The 22228-nt window shown below is 37.3% G+C and overlaps 1 long non-coding RNA gene across 1 annotated transcript; it reads right to left on the reverse strand.

The window, feature by feature from the left end:
* Positions 1–1587: 1587 nt before the first annotated feature.
* On the reverse strand, positions 1588–21619 carry LOC140624412 (uncharacterized). Its single transcript, XR_012023899.1, has 4 exons — positions 21368–21619; positions 6825–7031; positions 4794–4916; positions 1588–1653 (listed from the first exon to the last, which is right to left on the reverse strand). It is a non-coding gene; the product is annotated as an uncharacterized lncRNA (long non-coding RNA).
* Positions 21620–22228: the final 609 nt, after the last annotated feature.

Here is a 22228-nt window from a genome sequence, read left to right on the forward strand (position 1 = left end):
TGTTGTCTGATTTCTGAGGCTAGGACTTCTAGTACTATGTTGAATAGCAGTGGTGAGAGAAAACCTGAATAGGCCAATAACCAGGGAGGAATTTGAAAAGCTCATCAAAAACCTCCAAGACACAAAAGTCCAGGGTCAGATGGCCTCTCAGGGAAACTCTATCAAATGTTTAAAGAAGAAATAATGCCTATTCTACTAAAGTTGTTCTAGGGCAGCCCAGGTGGCTCAGCGGTTTAGCGCCACCTTCCACCCAGGGTGTGATCCTTGAGACCTGGGATCAAGTCCCACATCAGGCTCCCTACATGGAGCCTGCTTCTCCCTCTGCCTGTGTCTCTGCCTCTCTCTCTCTCTGTGTCTGTGTCTCTCATGAATAAATAAATAAAATCTTAAAAAAAAAAAGTAAAGTTGTTCTAAAGGATAGAAAGGGACAGAATACTTCCGAACTCGTTTTATGAGGCCAGCATCACCTTGATTCCAAAACCAGGCAAAGACCCCAGCAAAAAGAATTATAGGCCAATATCCTAGATGTCCATTTGTTTCAAGAAAATTGGTACTTGATTATTATAACACTTTTATGGAGGAAGTTTTAAAATCCTTGTCACAGAATTCCAACATTGGATTCATTTGGGAATTAGCATCACTTTACTATCTCCTTTAAGTGTTTTTCTTGTCTCTTTGTCTGATGATAATTTTCTCTTGTATTCTCAATATTCTATCTATTATGCTTAGTGATTCACCGTCTTATATGAATCTTGTATTTTGGCAGGCATTCATCTGATTTAGGTTTAGCACACAAGTGTTGGCCTTCATTTGTGGACTCTGATTTCAATGGTACTCTAATTTCCAAAGCCTTTGTGGTGTTATTTTGATATTCTTGGTTTATTAAGTAGCAGCAGGGCTCTACAGCTCCCTTCTAGTGCTGTCTGTGATCATGGATTCCTTAGGCCGGTGCACCCTTCCCTCCCACCTCTAGCTGCCTGCTTGTCTTTAGAGAGACAGGGAGTCTAGACGCTCTAAATCAAAGAGGATGCTGCTGCTGGCATCTTCTTCCCAGCTCTGACCAAACCGTGTAGCACCTCTGGATGGGGTGAGGTTTTCTCACAGCACTTACTGTGGATCCCTCCATTGGTTGTACCCTGCTCCTGATGTCTCTGGATGGGGTTGAGGGGTTAGGTTAATGGAAGAAAAGGCCATTTCAGGATTTTGTGAACAAAGAGACTCCCAAGTGGAATTTTCTATTGTGATTCAGTCTCTTCTGCAGATTCCAGCCTTCTCTCTCAGTATTTCTCAGTGATAAAGAGATTCTCAGGCCCAGCAGAGTAGCAGAGTGGCTTCCCTGGACACTTACACCAGGAAAGAACTCCTGATAGATCACCTTTACTGGCGGTGTTGCTGTTAACTCACCTGACATTGCCACAGGTACTCCATTAGATCCAGGGGCAGAATGAACCCTCCTGAACTAAGTTCAACAGCTAGCCTGTCGTCAGGAAATGCCAGGCCTCAGAAGCCTTCTGTTGAGTGGGGGCTACACTTTAAATACCCTCATGCCAGCTTGTTCTTCCAGTTCTGAGGTCCCAAACCAGCTCACCTTCTTCTCCTTATGTTTTCAGAGTTCTCCTTTTGTTGTTTTCTATGGTTTTTCCAAGGTTTATGCTGTGCTTAGCAAAGAGCAGGGAGGTAGTATAGGTATAGATCATGTCTGAATGTGAAGTTCCTAAAATATTAATTTTCATTTTTAAGATAAATATAGATATTATTTCCCTCCACTTACCAGTAAAAAACAAAACAAAACAAAAACTAAGGTACAAAAACATGTACTATTTGTTCAAGGTCATCAAGTGACCAAATGGCAGTAGAGATACTCAGCTTGACCTGTCAGTACTTAAGGACAGATTCTTTCCACTTCTTCTCTTTCTTTGCACATGAAAATAGTGTAATAAGCACAAAAATAAAAACAAAACCAAGTTCTGAGAAACTATCCATTACCTAATATAATTTATCTGTGAAGGTTAAAAAACAACTTGTATAATTAAATGTGTTCATTAAATTGTCCGTGGCAAACGGAGAAGCAAAGAAGATAAGTATAAAACAAACACTTTCTGGGAAAAGCCAGGCAAAGGCAATGAGGACAACTGTACTGTACAGAGGATATTCTTATTAAAGAAAAGCAGCAATTTTAAAGGGCAGGTGTTGTCTTGACAAAATAACTGGCTCAGTTCTCTTGCTGGCTCCTTGGCCTCCCTGTCCAAACCTGATTTCAGAAGGACTAGCACCAAAAATCAGGGGCTCATTTGGCCTGGGAGCTTTCCAAAGAAAAAGGACAGCTGAGTTGATTTCAGACTATCTTCCCAGTTTGGAAAGAGTAAAAATGGCTAACTCATTTTCTTTATCTTTCATTGTTAGATATTTCAGATGCTGGCAGGAAAGCAGTCTGCAACTGACAACACCAGCAGTAATTACTGAGGAGACACTCTGTAAGGATATGCTTTGTTTTGTTTTGTTGTCTTCAAATACCAAAGGCAAATAATGAAGTGTTTACTAGAAGTGAAAGATCATCCCTCACTCCTTTTCATGTTGATAAATCCCAGCATAAGTAAAAAAAGATAATCCAAGCTACTGAGTAAGCATGAATGAGTTCCAAATACAGATCCCAGAGAAATGGATGGTGGGGAAGGATGTAACTGGAGGAAGACAAGAAAAAATCTGGAGCAGGTCCATGGGGAGGGGGAACACACTTTGAGATCATCCCCTTGTCATTGTGTGACAGGGGAATCAAAAGCAACTTCATATCTCTTTAGATTTTGTTTTCTTTAAATAATTACATAGAAGTATTGATTTGCAGTGTTCTGACTTGGTTGCTTCCTAGCATGAGATGGGCCTCTGCCAGTGTGACAGAAACAGCTTAGCAACTCTTTCTTTCCTAAAACTAGGACTTAATACAAATTGTTCACAAAAAGCAAATGGATCTAGTATACAGTGCTTCTGCACCAAGGCAATTATGTGTCTAGAACAACAAAAGTGGATTCTGTGAGGGGAAGAGAAGAATATCTAATATTCATTGAACATATACTGTGTTCCAAACACGGCAAATATCATATTTCCCTCAACTGACACTATTCTGCAATAGGATTATCCAATTATCTGATGAGCAAATAGCAGATCAAAAGGATTTAATAGGTTGCCTAAAGTAACATAGCTAGTAAGTGGTGGAGATGCGATTTGAATCTAGGACTTTCATTCAATATTTTTATCCATATTAAATAAAATTTTCATTTAAATTGATGAAATTATTCATTATTCACAAAATACCAATTTTTTTGTTTTACTGTAAAAATTTCAGAGCCTTTAAAATATCAATATACACTAAATATAGAAGGAAGGAAAAAATTACCAAAAAAAAAAAGGGGGGGTTGTCCTTGGGACATTTTCCCCAGAAGCATCTGTGCTTCTAGGAATCAATCACAGAGTTCAAGGCAACAAATTTGGAAAAACTTGGTCTAGGTGGTTAGTATTACAGGAGTCTTAACCAACAATTCCAACCCACCAATTTCCTCTCTGAAAACCTTCTCATGTTTTTAGGGTGCTTTCGAGCTTTGAAAACACATGGATTTCCATCTGTTTGTTTTCATTTCACAAAATTCAGCAGAGACTAGAGTGTTTGCCTCCATTTTGGATATGAGGCAGTCATCTTGAGAAAGGTGAAATTCAAGGTTACTGTGCTCGTTTTCAGGAAACCTTTTTTACTGTTTTATTTACTGTTTTATTCACACTATTATCCATGTCTCACTTGACAGCTCCGGTAGATTGGAGACAATGGGCAAGACAGGAGTCTCAGAGACTTGTGTTTGAATCATGGCTCTGCCATCCCCTACTCATTTGATTCTTAGGTCTCATATTTGTAACGTGTAGAAGTAGTAAGTACTTCCATAGTTTTGAGGACGTAGTAGAACAAAGCATGAAAAGTCAGAAGAAAGTACTAAAAGTATATTAGTACCTCCTGCCATTCTGCCTTTTTTCTTCTCAGCGTTTACCAATGGCTCCCACATGGTCCCTATCTTCGTATACCCCACCCCTAAGATATTTCAGGTCACATGGGAGGTTTATGTATTTTAGTTCACTGACTATCACACTTGGCTAAATACTAACCTGAAAAGAAGGTGGTGGTGGTAATAATTAGATGGTTATTATTTATTTTGAAGAGAACACAAAAGCAGGGGACTTAGGGAGGAGAAAGAAATAAACAAAAGGTTCCACACCCCGAGACAACATATTTAGCTAAGCTTAGTGCTGTAGTCTTTAGATGCAACTATTCAGAAATTGCAATCTATGTGTTCTCTCAGTCACTCACTCAATTCTTAGGTCTGATTCCTGTTCTCATAAGGGAGTCACTCAGTAACTACAGCAGGGTTTTATTTATACCTCATAATTTCTTCTCAGAGTTGACCAACTTTTACCCTGTATGCTTCAACAAAGAAACTGCAGATTGCTTATTTTCAAATTTAATTATAATCTAAATGCCAAATGAAATATTTAATAACCTACATATTATCTGATAGAGTTCATCTATAATAATAACAATAATAAAAATATAGTAGCTATCAATTATCAAATGCCTACTAGGTATCTCTGCTGTGCAAGGGCTTCAATAAATATATCTGTAATCCTGATGGAAATCAGGAAAAATACGTTATATTATCCCTCTTTATGCTGAGAATAAAGACAGAGTACATAAACTGAACGAAGTTATGGGGACAAACTCAGGTTGTATGACACCACAACGATGTCTTTCATACCATCCGGACCCTCCACTCTCACATATTGCACAGATCCAGCTACAATGTTTGGTGAAAATAAGGCAATGACTGCACTCAGGGCTTCTGTCTGCCTTTGTCTTAAGGTCAAGTCCACAGCTATACCTATAATAGACACAGAAACAGTTTTACTAATCTTGCTTTAAAATTTTGGATTTTTATAATTAAGTTAAATTTAATGATAAATTAAATTTTGATAAATTTACTGTTAATATTTTATAAAGCTTAGCATTTTATGTTACTAACAATTAGTTTATTGCAATGAGGAAATCTCTACTAGGATTATCACCTTGTCATTCCATGAACCTTCTCTGAGGGCTTGCTCTGTTCCTAACACTATGCTAGGCATGAGGATGTGCCCGGCCCCATTGAGCTTATAGACATTATAAAGTGTTGTAGTGTACACAAACAGGATCAAGGCACACTGACTATGCTTAGACTATAGTCTGCATGGAGAATGATACTTGGAAAGATGGTTTATAAATATTAGGCCAAAAAGATCACTTGGTAATTCTTGAAATCTCTGCATGAAAGAGTTAAAAGAAATTATGCCATTGTGGGATTTGACATCTTAAATTTCTTAAGAGGTCTGCAGCCCATAGAAGTATAGAGGACTTCGTTATGCAGACACTGTGAGCCAGTGGTGATGGCAGGGCTCCGGGTTTCTGAATGTGTGAGATCCTCTTCTGAAGTATTCCTGGGCTCAAGGAAGGGGGTGATCTTACTGGAATGGGCTCAGCTACTCAGCAGGTCCTGTGGTGTATGAGTCAGTGTGGACTGGGCAAGGAAAGGGGCCAGAGTTTGGAGACCATGATAGAGAGTGCAGATAGGACCTTATTTCTAACTTTAGAGTGCTTCAGAATTTATCATCTCGATTTGTTTTTCCTAGCTTCTATTTTCTTTTTCTTTTTTTTTTTTTTTAAGGTTTTATTTATTTATTCATGAGAGGCACACAGAGAGAGGCAGAGACACGGCAGAGGGAGAAGCAGGCTCCATGCAGGGAGCCCGACGTGGGACTCCATCCTGAGACTCCAGGATCAGCCCTGGGCCGAAGGCAGGCGCTCAACCGCTGAGCCACCCAGGCGTCCTACCTAACTTCTATTTTCTACTGACCTGAAATAATGCAAATTAAGACAAAACTATTTTGTTTTGCTTCTCTTCTCTTTTCCCTTCTCAAACAGGTTTGTGAGTCTGTTTGTTTTGGCCTCCCTTTCACTTTTTATGCTAATTTTAGAACAATAAAATAGAGAAATAGATATATATATGTATCTATCAACGAAGAGACTGGACCAATATGATTTAAAGAGACAAAGAGGTGTGAAGATTTTAAGTTCTTCTTGCACCTATTTTTTTAATGAGAGGTTAAAATTACATTTAGAAAGATAAAGTATCTTGAAACTGATAATCCTGGATTGTTGATCCTCGGGCAACTCTTTTCTCCATAAGCCTCAGTTCGCTCATCTGCCAAACAGAACTGATAATTAGCACTTGCCTGAGAGGTGCTCAGTACGCACCAAAAGGCTTATTTTCCCACAGAGGGACCAAGTCAGGAAGGATGGCCATTCACTGACTAGGAGTGTACCAAGGTGTGATTTAGAGAATATGAGAATGTACCCTGAAATCCAAGGACTAGGCATTGTTCTTCAATGTCTGAAATATAAGTAAACACCAAACACTCTTTGCACTATGGAAGTGCAAATATATTTTTGATTCTGGGAACATTTTGATGTACATGAGGCATTGACTGTTATAATTTGTAACAGCAGAAAAGAAATCTTTATCTATATGGAGATTCTCCATTAAAAAGGAAAGCAAATCCATCTAGAAAGATCTGTCAGCTTGCTTAAAGCCAAAACTTAGTGGCAAAACTAAAAACAGATTGCATAACTGTACACTTTAAACCAGACTAGGAAGCATGACAGGATGGGCTCACGAGGCAGAATTATTAATAATTCTTAATAATAATCTAATAATTATTAATAACAGCAATAATAATTAATAGCTAATACTTACTGAGCATGAACAATAGACCAGATACTGTCTTAGGTGATTTATATATAAAAGCTCATTTAATATTTATAGAACTTTACAAATAGGTACTATTTTGTTCCTGTATTACTGGAAATCAAATAATCTAGAGATTCTTCTCCATTAAATTTATCTAATTGCTTCCAGATTGTAAGTTGAATATATATTGACAATTTTAAGTTAGGATGATACCTAAAAAAAAAGAAAGAAAGAAAATACTACTTTCATATGGCAATAAGAAAAGTAGTAATTATGTTTTTAACCTTTTAAAAAAATCTAATTATTTTCTGGTCAACTAATTATATGATAAACACATCTTCTATTAGCAGATCCCTAAATTTATTTATTTCTAATTACATGATAATATGCAACATTTGCTGTTAAGTTCTGTGGGTCAGGGCCAAATAGATTTCCTTAAATATAAACAGACAAAGGAGAGGAATTGGAGCACTTGCCATTTTTATTATTGAGCTCTAAAAACAATTTCAGCATGCTGAACAGAGTTCCTTTGGAAAATTAATTTTAAATGGGAAAGGCACTCTGCCTTTGGTTACATGGTTGATTATTTTTCAATATATATGGGATTGCTGCCATTCACAATAATTACCTGTCAAAGATTTCTGCCTGACTCTGTATTCTATTTTTGTCATCAAGATATACCTATTACTATTTTTAACATAATATGCCTATCTATGTATATGTATGTGAGACGTGCAATCAGGAAATATTGTATTAACTAAAAAGCTCTCTAAACAGACAAATCTATCTGTGTTAATATCAAATCATGTCACTTTTTATTTACAGAATAATAGGACAGGGATGGATGCCTGTTTCAGTAAAAAGTACATTATGCTTCAATGTGGTGACTGGTGGTGAAGATGTTAATAGGTAGCATAACAAGGGGAATTTTACATGACTCGGGAATGCATGTAACATGAGGAAAAGTTAATTTCAGCCTTGCCTCATTAATCAGATCTGCCACCAGCTAAAAATTGTCCCCTTATTGTGCTTTCTGCGGTGTGGTACTGATGAAGATCCTGACATATAAAACAGAAGTAATTGGGCTAGTGCCAGGAAGAGGGGCAAAACAGAAAGTACAGGAATGAATGTGTCTAAAGCTGACCTTTTGGAAGAATCGCCCAAGGCACCTTCAAGTGGTTCCTGTCATTGCTAATGGAGACTGTGCATTCAACACTGTTTACACAGTTCTGCATGTGATCGGCTGAGAACTGAAATGAACTACAACTGTTTTTATGTGCAAGCCTTCATAAGAACGCCTGCAAAAGAGGCAAGAGTTGGGGTCTCTGTCAAGCAAATGCCAGGGTACAGAAATGTTAGAGTATGGATTCGCTCCGCCAGCAAATGCTAGTCTGCGTACGTAGCAGCATCATTCCTCCAAAGCCTGTACAAGGACGAAACTTACAGAAGGCCAGGCTACAACTTAAAGGGGAAAAAAACTGCTGTGACAACACCGATGAAAGGGTTTACAGAGAGCACTTTTCATATGCATGATTTCAATTGTTCTTCTTCAAGATGGAGAGATAAATATTATTACTTGCAATTTATAGAGGGCTGATTTCATAGACTCTATGCTAACTCTTTATACCACACAGCTGATATTTGCATAAACATGAACCCATGTATTTTATTACAAAAATTCTACTCTTTTCAATGGATAGGTTTTGAACAATTTAATAAAGTATAGTTTTCATATAATAAAATCCCTACATTCTAAGTGTATAGTTCAATGAGTTTTGGCAAATAGATACATAATATAACCATCGCCACAATCAATATTTTGAACATTTTCATCAACTCAAAAATTTTCTCATTCTCTTGGCAAGCAATTCCCCTATAAGCCTTGGCCTCAGGCAATCCATGATCAGTTTTCTGTCCCTTGATGTATGCATTTCACACTGACATACGAAGAGAATTCTACAGAGGTAGTTCTTTGTAACTTATTTTGCTCAGTATACTACTTATGGAGAGTCACCCATGCTGGTACATGTGTCATTGTTTGGTTTCCTTTTATTACTGAGGATATGTGTGTGTGTGTGTGTGTGTGTGTGTGTGTGAGCGTGTGTGTATAATTTATTTGTCTATGAACCAGTTTATGGAAATTTCAGTTGCTTCCAGTTTGAGGCTATTATGACTATTGCTATTATGCACATTCATGTAGGTGTTTGTGTGGGCATGTATTTTCATTTTTGGTGGGTACAATACTTAGAAATGCTACGACATGTATAAGGAGTGGAACTCAGATCCTTGATATTTTTTTATCATCCTTTTAATCTAATCTTGAAAATTAAAATATAAATTTCCCAGTAAACACCACTTAAGCTGCATCTCTTGCATTTTAATAGCACCTATATTTTCTAGTGGCCCAAGTAAAATCTTTAATTCCCAAATATTCCAAATAGCAGTTTTGTTTTTCACAGATATCACTTTTTATGGACTTGTATGAATTACGCATTTGTCAAAACCCATAGATCTATACAACACAAAGTGAACCCTAATGTAAACTATGTGCTTTAGTTAAAATTCTAGATCAATATTGGCTTATCAATTGTAACAAATGGAACATACCAAATCAAAGTTATGGTTTTGATTTGCATTTCTCTAATGACCAATAATGTTGAGCATTTTTTCATTTGCTTATTGACCATTTTGTATATATTATTTAGAAATATGTCTATTCAGACAGAACATTTTCAATATTCTTTTATGTGAAGAAAATAGAAATACCAATTCTTTCCTTTAGTGTTTTTATCTATTTTTAAATTTGTATTGTTATTTAGGATGGATAAAATATGGTACTTCAAACACAAACCTCTGTTGCATAAAACTGCCATTGGTTTGTGTTCTACAAATTCAGGTACCAACACATTATATCCCATATGATTTATATCAAATCATCTATCTATCTATCTATCTATCTATCTATCTATCTATCTATCTATCTATCTACTTATCTATCTATCTTTCTATATATTTACTTTATATGATGGCTAATTGGTATATTCCTGACAGGGAAAGAGAGGTTCCATTTAGCCAGGTATTGATGATAACTGAATTTTGTACTTACTATTTTGTATTATAATGTTTTGAATAATTTGATATTTTATAGATTAGATTCTAGATTCAAAAATTTAAAGCATCCTTCTGCCCCAATGCCCACATATTTTGAGTACTATGATTCTTTTGTATTAGGATACGGCATCTATCTGTGTACCTTTGTGCTGTGATGTTAGACAAGTCAGCAAAGTCTGTTTTAGGACTACTCCTGGAAGTCCTTTCTATAATGAAAGCCCAAAACTAACTAAATTATATTCAGACATGATGGTAAATCATGTGACAGAATAGTATTTAAATATAAACTAAACATATTCTCTATTTAATTTCCCCTTAGCTGGATGATGATAGTGTTCTCCTAATACTACCTGAGTTGAGATAAAGTGTGATGCAGGACAAGTCAGAATAGGAAAACAAAACAAAAACAAAACAAACAAACAAACAAAAAAAACAAAACACCAAAACAGTCGTTTTAATCACTCATGGTCAAAATAATTTCATTTAAAATTTTTTTGCATGATTATATGACCATGTGATGATAGTGCACAAAAATACTGACAGATATTATCTCATGATATGGACATATCCTGTGAGTCTTAGGCACTGGAAATATGTGGACAGTGAGGGAGAAATGCAATCTTTATGAAGAACTCATTAAAGACTTGTGTTTTTTTGTTTGTTTGTTTGTTTTTACATTTGCCCCTTAACAATGAACACAGTTCCTAAAACTTTATGCATGCCCAAATAAACAATTAGTTTGCTTAATTTCATATTTTAATTAAAAGAACTCAAAGATAAGGGCCCAGTGTTGGCAGAATGCCAGACAGAAGCAACACACTTCCTACTGAATCTTTTTTCTATCATCATTATCAGGGAAAAAGTGCAAAAATTTTACATTCTATTGAATACTACGTGCCAACTGAACTATTAAGTATTTTTGCATGCATAGTCCTATTTTATATCCAACTTTGTGAATGTTGCTGATGTTGTTATTGCTGTTTTAATCACCATCATTACTGTTTTATTGTTTCAATCATGTAATGAAGAAAATGATGGGCAAAGAAATGAAACAATTTGTCCAATGTCACCTAGTTAGTATGCCATAGAGCAAGAATCATGAGTGCTTTTTACAAAAAGCGCATACTCAAAAGAGGGTGCAAAGAAAACTCTTTTTTTATCCTTACTTAATGTCAAAATGTAATAATTATATCAAGAAGCAAATAAACATACCTAATGTTTAAAAACAGTAATGAAAAATTCCATGGAACTACCATTCCAGTTAAGAAATCAATCATTATTGGCATCAGAGGAATCCCCTATATACTCTTAGCTAATAAGCCTCATGACTTTCCTATTAAAATAAATCCTAGAAGGTGGGCTCAGTTGGTTGAGTGTCTGCCTTTGACCCACCCCAGGAGGTCATGATCCTGGGGTCTTGTGATGGAGCCCCACAACCTGGGATCCAGCCCCACATAGGTGCTCCTTGCTCAGCAGGGAGCCTGCTTCTCCCTCTCCCTCTGCCTGACACTCCCCCTGTTTGTGCTGTTTCTCTGTCAAATAGATAAAATCTTAAAAAAAAAAAGTAAACCTTATTATGACATTTATGCTGATCATTTTTATTTTTCTTTATAATTCAATCACTAGTAAACATTATATGGTATGAATCTATATTACCTATAAACAATATTACACATATTGATCTTAATAATATAGCTTCTCCTATTTTGAACTTAATATAAGTGGAATATTAATATATTTATCTTTTATGATTTTATGTTTTTTACCCAACATTAATTAGATTATTTTGCTATAGGTAGATTTAGTCATTTTACTGATATATGACTATACACAATTTTATATAAATACATGAAAATTTATTCATACATTCTACTGATGAACCTTTATGTCTTAGATTTTAGGTTTTAAAGGAAATGTCATGAGCCTTCATGTACATGTATTCTATCAAATACGTGCAAAAGTTTCTCTAAGGGACATTCTTCAGAATGTTGGGTCATAGGTGACCCATGACAGTAACATCTACAGTGTTACTAGATCATGCCAAACTCTTCCAAAATGGTTTTGACGCCAACTGTCTTTCTTCCTTCCTCCTTCTCTTCTTTCTTTCCTTTTTTCTTCCTTCTACAGGAAACATTTTTCCATTACAATATTTATAGCTGTGACATCTATTATTTGAGGAACTCCTCTTCTTCACAGAGTCCTCTTTATTAATCAGTGTGTCCCACTCCAAGTGGGTGGATGACAGAAACCAACACAGATCAATTAGGCTATTTTTTTCCTGTTTTTCCTTTTCTGGTTGAAAGTGAGTTGGAGCTGTTGTTTTTTCAATTGCAAGCCAAAGCACAGAAACCTACGGATATTGGCAGACTCCACTACATGGAGGAACCCTTTACAGAGACAAGAAAGTGAGCCTAACAGAAGCATAAACACGAAGAGAAAAAGAGTTGAATGAAGACAGGTTAGAATCCTCAGCTCCACTCCTTGATATTGCTTATAACCAATTTTTACTTGGTATCTAAAAGCAGTCCTTAAATAACACAGCCTACAGGAACACCCAGGAGGCCTAGTGATACTGCAGTATAAATTGCAGTAGTACTTCACTACAAAATGCAAAAAAAACTCTGAGGTGAGTCACTGGAAAGAAATGCATTCAGAGTGGAAATGTGAGTGCTTCCAGAAGGCTCCAATTAATATTCTTATGCTGATATGAGTTATATTTCTGACACTTAAATCAGAATATTTATATATATATATACATATTCAAATATATTGTATACAACCAGATCTAATATGTATTTCCTGAACATCTGCCACATGGTTCTTTGAGACCAAAAACATCCTCTGTGAGATTAAAACTAGGCAGGAAAATCAGAATATTTTGAGAATAATGTCTCTCCTAGAAATCTTTTGAATGATGTTCAAAAGAGACCTAAAAGTTATTTCATATTATCTCTCACAAATTACCCCAAACAAGACTAAATACGTAGCCCATATTCCATATTATAACTAGGAGTGATTCACATAATACATGGAAGCAACAGTAATTTAGAACGATGGGTAACATTCTAGACATCAAAAACAGCCAGGATGATGTTGACAATCTGGAACACACCACCCCACCCCTGCCAAAATTATTACAATGGTGAACAAACATACACAGACATCTTATGAGAAACAGTTGGTAGAATTGAGGATGGTATCTTAGATAATATCTGGGAAGGAAGTGATTTTCTAATATCTGAAGTATGCCAAAGGAACAGTGTATAATTCAATGTGGTACACTAGAACCAGAGCATAGACGAAATAAGTGGTAAATTCTAGATCTTTATCATGGGTTATACCTGGACTACTGCAGTGTTTCCATGACCCCATCCTTAACACAGTCTTTCATGTGATTGATTCTTTTTTTTAAAGATTATATTTATTCATTTATTCATGAGAGACACAGAGAGAAGGCAGAGACACAGGCAGAGGGAGAAGCAGGATCCTCGCAAGGAGTGTGCTGTGGGACTTGATCCCAGAACTCCCGGATCACACCCTGGGCCAAAGGCAGATGCTCAACCACTGGGCTACCCAGGCGTCCCCTTTCATGTGATTCTTAAACATACAATGAACACACATAGGTCTTAAACTCTTAACATTGCATTGTTCTGCCTCGGTTTCTTCAGATGATTTTTGTAAGGACTTGATTACTACAAATACAGTTCCTATGAAAAAGCTTGACATATATTAAGTGCTCAATAAATGTTATGTCTTCTTCCTCCAACTTACTTTCTCCCTCCTCTCCTACCATTATTATTATTATTATTATTATTATTACTACTACTAATATCATTATTTCACTCTCCTATTTTAAACTTTTTAGCGTCCTCTAGATTCCCAGAGCCCTTACATATCATCCTTGATATATGACTTCGGACTCTTTCTCTTCAGCTAAATCTTTCTCTACTCCACTTCTCCTATTTTATATTAATTGTCCCACACCACCTGTAGTTACTATGAAATCCTTTCTTGTCCTGTACAAAGATATCTTTGTGCATGCTAAGTTGTTCCCCTATTTTAATTCTCCATTCTGCAGTGTACCAATTAACCATTATTTTTTCTATTAAATATCCAAGGACAAATGAATTCCACCAACTGTGCTAAATCTACTCCCGATAGAAAATTCTAATAGTGGATATATTGCAATGTATGGTTATTTATTGGCTTTTATGCCCTTTCTAAAAGTAGATCACAAGGTCCTAAAAGAAAAGGACAATGTCCCTTTTACCTAGCACAGTGTCTGACTCATTGATACACTCACTAAATGCAATATTTGTTGAAGTGATAAAAACTCCGTAAGGAAAAATAAATAAATAAATAAACTGTTTCACAAATAGAAGTTTACAACATTAGATCCCTCAACGATGAATCCCTGAGACCTTATCATCAGTTTAAAGTCAAATATTACTTCAGTCTATCCTGACAACTGATCAAGGTAATTTATCCCATTTTATTTTTTCTATTTCAGAACAGTTTCTTTCACAATACTCAGATCTCATAACTAATATATTTGTTTACTTGGCTAGGGATTGATTGCTTTGGTTTTGTTTCTGTCTGTTTGTATCATTGTAAGCTACATACAAAACAAGAAAAGTTCTTAATTATGTCCCATATTCCTTAGTGGGCTCTAGCTCATAATAGACATACAATCAACAGTTGTAGAATTTAAAATTGAATATTGATATAAAAACTTGGACATAAACTTAACTATTTGTCAATGATATCTTAGAAATTAATTCATCACTACAGGGGGTATTTGGGCTGTATGTTCCCCAACTCTAAAATTTTACTTCAGCGCAAACTAGAATCACCCCACTGAATCACAGCACCACAGAATATGTGAGAAATACCACACTGAAATTTGTATTGCCCCAACTCAGCCAACCTTACTGCTGCCCATATACGTTTTCCTTTTGCCAATCACAGGACTCATCTGTTCTCTTTGCCATTTAGTTATTGAGCTTTTCTTGGCCAGGCATGCCACCCAGGGCCAGCCTAGGCATTAAGCTGACTGTTTGGCCTTCATTAGCTGCATCTAATCCATTCCCCAGAAAACACCCCAGGCCATAAAATGCATCTGTGTGTTGTTTTTATTAGGTCATCTGATTGAGCAGATGCTGATAGTTCTAGAAAAGGAGTATTCCCCCTGCCAACCTTAATTTGTTCTGTTTAAGGTACAGGCAGGGCTCATCAATAGTGCTATTTCTATGGTTTAACATGCCATTTCAGACCACATAATTATTTCTCTATTATAGAATCTTAAAGTATGGGGAAATTACTAAGAGTCACCTGGTAACTCTTCTTTAACACATCACTGTAGGCATGAAACTGATGTCCTCTGCTCTAGGTCAAACTATACTGTTCTCTCTGTATCTTTTCCAAATGAGGATTTCTGCAAACATGTTATTACTGGGTCACCAATGGACCAATGGACCTTCCTCTTCAAGTGATTCACCAACCACAAAACAAGCTGACTTAGGATTTTTGATAGCAAGAGATCTGTCAAACTACAAAATCAAATAATTCCAGGATTAAAAGGGGAAAAGGACTTTTTTTTTTCCCTCCAGTGCAACACCCTCATGAGGCTTAACATTTCCCAAATATGGGAGCCCGATCTCTTCTTGAATGACTCTATTAACCTCCCTCTTTTAAGGGTATTTATTTATTTATTTGGCAGAAATGTGGAGTAAGAGTGAAATCAGTGAATTGTCTGTCATAAAGCTTTCTTTTTTATATACTGAGACAAAATCTGCTTCATTTTAACTTCCACTTTACTGCTATGTCTGGCATCTAAGAATATGAGTCATATCTTTGTCTTTCAAATAATGACAAACAGGTACCTTCACCCAAAATCCTGTTAACCTCTTTTTCTACGTTTTTCCTTTATTTTTCTCTGCAGAGATGGTGATCAGACCATTCATAGCTTTATATAGACATGAAAAATACTATTTATGAGTGAGAATTCCTCTCAGTGAAATAGTAGCTATGACTAAGGACACAATGTAGATTAAAATAATGATGATTAACTTGAAGAAGCTATAGAATTATCTTTCATTAACTGAAAATTAAAACACAAGAATGCCTCTTTCATTTGCAACTGTGCCAGCCTCCTTCTCTAAAACCCACACTGATCTATAAGGATCGGGGCTTATTTTTCACTCCATTTCCCCTTTCCAGAGTTTATCAGAAATAGGCAAGAGGTGGCTGACATTCAAAGGGATGCCAAGGGAGCAGCAGGGAGAGAAGAAAAGGAGCCAACCCAGATGCACCTCCTATTTCATCCTCACAGAGAGGGTCAATGGCCCCAGATCCTCTAACCAGCTGGCTTTTTCTAGAGGATAAAATGTTCCCCAGGATTTAGGCCTTTGCAGAGCTGCATTAGTTATTTGAGGCCACTAAGTCTTGCACTGTGTTAGTGCTTTGTTAATTGGTATCCTAGTGGCTTGAAAAAGTCATATAAATCCAGTGAAATCTGTGTGCAGTCAGCTCATCTAGAAAAAAAAAAAATTCAATGTGCTCAAAGCCCTGGAGGATCGATAGGAGTTATCTGGGAAGAGATTTCATTGTATTTATATTACACACCTTGCCTCGTTCAAGCTGTTGTCTGGTTTTCTTGATCTGACATGTGGGACTGAGGACAAAGCCAAGGTCAAAAACCACAAGGTAAGCTGCAGGCCGGAGGCATTTTGCATCCCCGCGACTCGGATGCCCAAACCTCAGAAAGACTCTCAGATGCTTCTGAGTCACTGACTCAATCCCAATACTATTTAGCAAGAGAAAGTGCTATTTTTATCAAGGTTGTATGGCAGCGCATCTAGCAAGAGACATACTCTCTTTATATGACATGGCCTTTCTTTTGTCGTGTTAGACTGCATTATGATTCTCAACAATCAGGTCAGATCAATTCATACTAGTTCTCAATTTCCTATCCAAACTCGTCTAGGACGTGATTGACAAGACTGTGGGAAAGAGCAAAATAAGAAGTGAAAGAAGTGGCGTTGGTAAAGAAGTCTCTTGACGTCTTAAATCCTACACATGAAAATGGGTAGTAATAAAATGTAAGAATCAAGTGGGCAGAATGGGAGAGAAAACAGACATTGGCCTCAAACTGGCAGAGTCTTTAATGACATTTAAGTTTTCGGGTTGTTTAATTAGTGGTCATTTTTTTTCCTGCTGGTAAATGCTTTTTGTTGTGTTGCCAAGGACAGCTGGATGTCTATTTAAGCAAACACAAAAGATCAGTGATAACATTTAAGTAAGGTTAAGGTATATTTTCATTTTACTTCAAAAACCCTATTTTCTTCCATTTTGTCCTGCTCTAGGCCCTGCAGTGACCTCCATTCACAATGGCTGCACTGTCGGTACAGCAGTCACAAGCCAGGTGTGGTTAATAAGCACTAGAAATGTAGTTAGTAAGAATGGAAACTGAATTTAGCACATGAATCCAGATGAGTGGCAAGTATAAAAAGCATACCAGATGTCAAAGACTTAGTATGACAAAATATATAAATATTATACTAATAATGTTTTATATAGATCACAAGCCGAAAGACAACATATTGGATATACTAATTTAAGAAAAATAAATGAATTTTATTTATTTCTTTTTGCTTTCTAAATGTGGTCACCAGAAATTTAAAAATTAAATATGTGACTTGCATTCTGTTTCTCTTGTATGGTGCTGCTGCTCTAAAGCATTAAGTCTGGGATCCTTGGGTGGCTCAGGGGTTTAGCTCCTGCCTTTGGTCCAGGGTGTGATCCTGGAGTCCCAGGATCGAGTCTCATGTCAGGCTCCCTGCATGGAGCCTGCTTCTCCCTCTGCCTGGGTCTCTGCCCATCTCTCTCTCTCTCTCTATGTCTACAATAAATAAATAAATAAATAAATAAATAAATAAATAAATAAAATCTTTAAAAAAAATAAAGTACTAATTCTGAACTTTCATCTGACTTTTTAAAGTTGTCTAAAACCAGGTACACACTTAACCTATCATTTATTCACTTATTTATTCATAAAATGCTTATATGAGCATCTATTACATTCCAGACCTTAGGACAGTTTCTAAAGTTCAGAGAAGTATAGCCTGGAGGTGGTAATTTTAGACTCATCAGTTTATATAATTGTGGTGATGACTCACAGTACCCAAGGGGAGTGAATAGCAAACAGGGAAGATAAATTGTAATTCAAAACTGTAGAAGATACTGTGAAACTATTGAAGACAAGGGGAAAGAGGAGTCTCTGAAAGAAAAGGAGAAGGAACAGTAAGAACTACAGGATGAGAACAAAGGGAGAGCTAAGCCAAATCTAGATGCTAGGATACTCAACAATTAGGGAAAAGAACCAGTAAGTTTACAGAGCATAGAATGTTCTGTGGTCTCAACTGATATTTTGCTTAAAATCCATAGTGATGGGCAGCCCGGGTGGCTCAGCGGTTTAGCGCCGCCTGCAGCCCAGGGCCTGATCCTGGAGACCTGGGATCGAGTCCCAGGTCGGGCTCCCTGCATGGAGCCTGCTTCTCCCTCTGCCTGTGTCTCTGCCTCTCTCTCTCTCTCTCTGAAGAAAGAAAGAAAGAAAGAAAGAAAGAAAGAAAGAAAGAAAGAAAGAAAGAAAGAAAGAAAGAATCTTAAAAAAAAAAGAATTAAAAAAATCCATAGTGATGATGTCATGGAGGAAAAAAATCAGATTATTTGGAGAAATCGGACTTAACAAGCTTTCCAGAGCACATTCTTTAGTTGTACCAATGTCTGAGACATGCAGAGACTAACAGGCATCATCTCTAATGTTTTCTGTTCAGCCACGAAGATAAATTAGCACTGAAGCCATTATCGCTAGCCTGGGCATAGGATAGCTAGCTCCTCTGATGAGTGTCATTGGACAGTTGGAGGAACAATCCCCACTGGGAACCCAGAGGAAGTACTTCTGGGTACAAATGATGCAGGACTTGAAGAAAGACTATGATTTCATTAGTTTGAGAGGAAAGCACAAAAGTCCTCCAATTTATGAGGTACGTGGATACAGGTGGATTTGAACTGAAAGCTGCTAACAAATCCGGTACCAGGTCCTGAACGTCCTGCCAACGATTTTGGTCCTGACTTGGACAGAGTATGATGAAGAACCTAATAGGAGAGAAAAATGAAACCTAAAAAGTATTGCAGTAACGTTCAGCTACTAAGACTTCCTCCTGGCACTGCAAGTACCACTGCAAACATTCAAGATTCAGAGTCAACTGTCAGAGGGGAAATAAGAATAAAATAGTGTGAAAGTTGGGTGAAGGCGCAGAATCTGCTTAACTAAATGAATGTCCTTGGCTGAAGGAAAATAAAAGCTAGTTATTAGAGACAGACTTTTTACTGGGAACACAGGCTGTTCCTGGAAGGAATAACTTGGAAAATCTGAATAGGAAACCCCTCCCTTAAGCCTCGGCTCAGCACAATGAAGACTGATTTACCAACCTGCACATAGAAGCTTGGAGAAAAGAAGTAGCCGTTTCGGAGCTCTTAATGGGGATGCAGAGGCTGTGACTGTTAGGAAGTGTCAAAAGCACTGGTTGGCAGCTTAGATAAACAAGAATTAGAGCCACCACAAATAACGGGAGGGAACTGATGTTTGTTAGTAGTCTGGGAGAGGTGAAATCCATAGAAAATGCAAGTCTCAACACTGATTCTTTAAGGCAGTTTAGCAGTAACCTCAGTCCTAAAAATGGGGTCCAGAGGGTAGGGTCACCAGTATTTCCTGAGCTCCTCTGCTGTGCCTGGCCATGTCAAGGAGGCTAACTCATTTAATCCTTTGAAGTAGATTAAAGCATTCCGCAGATCAGAAAACTTACTGTCAGAGCCATATACACAGGAAGAATTTGGACCTAATCCTGAAATAGTTCCCAAGTCCTTACACCAGGAGTATGTCAATTGTCAATGCCAATTTGTTGTATTTTCTTTTTCCTAATGAAGAGGTAGAGGGAAGGATGGATATATTTATAATTTATTAAGCACCAACTGTATGCAAGCTATAAGTACTAGTTTCCCTAATATATATCATTTACTTAATATACCACAATAACTTCAATTGATATAAAATGTTGCCTGCCCTACCTCATCCCTCTATCTAATGTATGAATGTATTCAAAGATGATTGAGGCAATTAGGCCTCTTCTCAGTCTTCTTTGGCTGTTTTGTCATTAGATCAGACTAGGAAGCAGATGAATATTCTTTACACATAGGTTTCCACTAGTCCATATGAGAATCAGCTACTTTCTAAAGTAGCTCTAGTGCTAAGAACCTCCCCCCAGAGATTATCGTTTGACTGGCCTCCATTGGGGAGGACACAGTCATATTATTCAAAATCTCCCTCATTGGAAAGCCAGCATAACTTGATAATACTTGAGTTACTCTTTTACAAAAAGTGGTGGTGGTCAAAATCACATGAATGGTGGGAACATTCATCCTCATTTAGAAGTAGAAAGTGTTGTCTTCAGAACAAAGAAACAGTTGCTCTGTCCAGAGTGGTCTCTTGCCATGAATTTTAAGAACCTGAGCACTACTCAGGGAAGAGACTTGACTGGATATTTCTGAATTATTTACACCACGTGGGACTACCCTCTTCAAAGCCTGAGGAGTCTGAGCAGAGTACACCCTCTATTATAATTTGGTTTTGTTTTTTAGAGAAGGCTGGAAATAGTAAGGCTTAGGTGAATAAGGAAAGGTGGAGAGTTGGGGTTTTTTCTTTCTTATCTATGAGAAGTGGGCTTTCCTTGGGAAGGGGAGAGAAATGGTCATAGCTAGGAGTGCATGGAGGAAATGGTAAAGGAGGGTTAGGAAGTCACAGAGAATGAGAGGATGGGGGAGGGTCCATATGGATAAGCTCCAGAATTCGTAAACCATGAAGTATGTACTCTGGCCTCCCCCCATTTTGGGTGACGCAAGAGGTGAGTTAGATTCAAGAGCTCCCAGATGCTTCTTTGCCCTCCCCCACACACTTTTTCTTTTAATGATTTTAGCATGCTACATGTATTTTGAGTGGAAGAACATGTAAATCTCTTTTTGGGAACAATGCATATGTAGTGTCTCTACACCAAACAAGAAAATTCGTGGAAGTGCTCCTGATGAACTTCCTGGTCATTGAGTCTGACCCTATCTCTTCCTTCCTACCCGTGGATGTCAAGGTAAAACAAAGCTGCAAGGCCTGTTTCCCCGTCCTCCCTGGAAAGCACACCAGTGCCAAAGCTACCAAGTAGACTGTAGTATCCCCATCTATAGAGGCTCAGGAGTGGTCGGACAGTTTGCACTAAGCGGCCGAGCCTGGAGTCAAACCCAAGTCAGCCCAAGGTCTGACATCTTGCTAAGATCACACTCTAAACTTTCTTAAAACACACACATGCACACACAGTCAACTTTTTTCTTACCATCATTTTCTTCTGAGGCGAGAGAGAGGGTAGGCTTTGTTAATTATAGCATTTCTCCTTTTTTGTCTGAAACCTCTTCCTCCAGGCGTACACAAAATGAAATACTGAGGTGAGGGAAAAAGTAGACTCTGAACAGGGCGAGCAAACCCTACAGTATTATTTTCTACGGAGTTTAGAGGAGAAAGAAGCAGTAAGATGTTTGCCTTCTTGCCACCAGAGTATTTCATGGAGATTGTAGAACCTCTCTTTGTTTCTATTGTTCTTTGCACCCCTAGTGGTTCTCTAACTTCAACAGCCTTAAGAGTAACCTAGAGGACTGGAAGAAACACAGGTTGTTGGCCCCACCCTGGAATTTCTGATTCAGGAAGTTGGGTGGGGTCTGAGAAACTTGCTTTTCCAAAAAGTTCCCAGCTGCTTAGAGACCAGCTTTGAGCACCTCTGCTGCTCTGGGGCTCACTGGTGGGTTCTCAAATTTGGTTTAATTTTAGCACGACCTGGCTATATTAAATTATATAGATAGGCAGATAGAATTCAACTCCGTGACGTTCTCAGAAGAATCCCATTAATTAGAGTCCAGTCATGCTTGCAATTAGTTAAATTACTGTATCTTTTTCTGTTTTAATTTTTCTGGCTTTTATACCATTTAATGATACCACCAAATGGTACTTTTTGATAATACTCTTAGTTTTAATGGCATTTTCTTGCCATGGTAGAAAAAAGCAGGTCTCTGGAATCAAACAGGCTTGGATACAATCCCCAGATCTCTCACGTACATGTGTATGTACTGATGATAGCATCATTACTTTAATTCCATAATGATTACATGCCCCTTTCACATAGGGTCTAAGATGTGTCTAAGTT

Source organism: Canis lupus, chromosome 3 (genome assembly GCF_048164855.1).
Source record: "Canis lupus baileyi chromosome 3, mCanLup2.hap1, whole genome shotgun sequence".
In the NCBI taxonomy this organism is placed as follows: domain Eukaryota; kingdom Metazoa; phylum Chordata; class Mammalia; order Carnivora; family Canidae; genus Canis; species Canis lupus.